This window comes from Engystomops pustulosus, unplaced genomic scaffold, assembly GCF_040894005.1.
Source record: "Engystomops pustulosus unplaced genomic scaffold, aEngPut4.maternal MAT_SCAFFOLD_92, whole genome shotgun sequence".
Taxonomy (NCBI): domain Eukaryota; kingdom Metazoa; phylum Chordata; class Amphibia; order Anura; family Leptodactylidae; genus Engystomops; species Engystomops pustulosus.
The window spans coordinates 252,501-254,872 of record NW_027284978.1 but is presented as its reverse complement, the minus strand read 5'-3'; positions in this window follow the sequence as shown (position 1 = coordinate 254,872).

Below are 2,372 nucleotides of genomic sequence, written 5' to 3'. Positions count from 1 at the left end.
AGCCAAGCTTGGCCGGGGGACAGTGACATGTGGCCGGATAGGCCAAGTGGCTTCTCCCGCTGACTTGCCCCTTTGGAGGTAGGAGCTCTTACTTCCATGGGCATTATTCCTCTCCGGGACCTACAGCCAAGTGTGGCCGGGGAACAGTGAAACTTGGCCGGATAGGCCAAGTGGCTGCTCCCGCTGACTTGCCCCTTAGGAAGTAGGAGCTCCTACTTCCATGGGCATTATTCCTCCCCGGGACCTATAGCCAAGTGTGGACGGGGGACAGTGACATGTGGCCGGATAGGCCGAGCGGCTTCTCCCGCTGACGTCATCGCTTTGGAAGTAGGAGCTCCTACTTCCATGGGCTTGTTCCTCCCCGGGACTTGCCGCCAAGTCTGGCCGGGGGACAGTGACATGTGGCCGGATAGGCCAACTGGCTGCTCCCGCTGAGCCCCTACTTCCATGGGCTTGTTCGTCCCCCGGGACTTGCCGCCAAGTCTGGCCGGGGAACAGTGACATGCCGCCGGATACGGCCGAGCGGCTGCTCCCGCTGACGTCATCGCTTTGGAAGTAGGAGCTCCTACTTCCATGGGCTTGTTCCTCCCCGGGACCTGCCGCCAAGTCTGGCCGGGGGACAGTGACATGTGGCCGGATAGGCCAACTGGCTGCTCCCGCTGAGCCCCTACTTCCATGGGCTTGTTCGTCCCCCGGGACTTGCCGCCAAGTCTGGCCGGGGAACAGTGACATGCCGCCGGATACGGCCGAGCGGCTGCTCCCGCTGACGTCATCGCTTTGGAAGTAGGAGCTCCTACTTCCATGGGCTTGTTCCTCCCCGGGACCTGCCGCCAAGTCTGGCCGGGGGACAGTGACATGTGGCCGGATAGGCCAACTGGCTGCTCCCGCTGAGCCCCTACTTCCATGGGCTTGTTCGTCCCCCGGGACTTGCCGCCAAGTCTGGCCGGGGAACAGTGACATGCCGCCGGATACGGCCGAGCGGCTGCTCCCGCTGACGTCATCGCTTTGGAAGTAGGAGCTCCTACTTCCATGGGCTTGTTCCTCCCCGGGACTTGCCGCCAAGTCTGGCCGGGGGACAGTGACATGTGGCCGGATAGGCCAACTGGCTGCTCCCGCTGAGCCCCTACTTCCATGGGCTTGTTCGTCCCCGGGACTTGCCGCCAAGTCTGGCCGGGGAACAGTGACATGCCGCCGGATACGGCCGAGCGGCTGCTCCCGCTGACGTCATCACTTTGGAAGTCGGAGCTCCTACTTCCATGGGCTTGTTCCTCCCCGGGACTTGCCGCCAAGTCTGGCCGGGGGACAGTGACATGTGGCCGGATAGGCCAACTGGCTGCTCCCGCTGAGCCCCTACTTCCATGGGCTTGTTCGTCCCCGGGACTTGCCGCCAAGTCTGGCCGGGGAACAGTGACATGCCGCCGGATACGGCCGAGCGGCTGCTCCCGCTGACGTCATCACTTTGGAAGTCGGAGCTCCTACTTCCATGGGCTTGTTCCTCCCCGGGACTTGCCGCCAAGTCTGGCCGGGGGACAGTGACATGTGGCCGGATAGGCCAACTGGCTGCTCCCGCTGAGCCCCTACTTCCATGGGCTTGTTCGTCCCCGGGACTTGCCGCCAAGTCTGGCCGGGGAACAGTGACATGCCGCCGGATACGGCCGAGCGGCTGCTCCCGCTGACGTCATCACTTTGGAAGTCGGAGCTCCTACTTCCATGGGCTCGTTCCTCCCCGGGACCTGCCGCCAAGTCCTACCGGGGGACAGTGACATGTGGCCGCATAGGCCAAGTGGCTGCTCCCGCTGAGCTCCTACTTCCATGGGCTTGTTCGTCCCCGGGACTTGCCGCCAAGTCTGGCCGGGGAACAGTGACAGGCGGCCGGATACGGCCGAGCGGCTGCTCCCGCTGACGTCATCACTTCGGAAGTCCATGCACGGGGCAAGGCTCGCACTCCAGGCGAGAACCAGCTCTGCGGGGCCGGCGGCGCGTGCTTGGCTGAACCCCCGTGACCAACGGGGGCTAGACGTCGGAGGCATGCCCGCAGAGGTGCACCCCTCGCCGGCCACACTCTCTGACATCCTCCGGCCTCTGCTCCGCGCCTACGTTCTACGCGGCTTATGTCTGCCACTGCACGGCACTCTATGTATGCTCTGCATCACTCGCCGCCCTTGCCCAATGATCCATGACTTTATGCTTTGTGTGCTGCCCGCGGGCCTGCTGGCTCTCGCCAATGACAGAGGCACACTGCTCTCTCCGGCTCTCGCTCTCGGGGCATGCCGGCACACGCGCGCCCCCTTCTACTGCGCTCGCTACACGGCTACACGCAGCGAAGCCCCCTGCTCCTCCATCAGGCAGCTCCACTGCCGTCTGGGCACCTT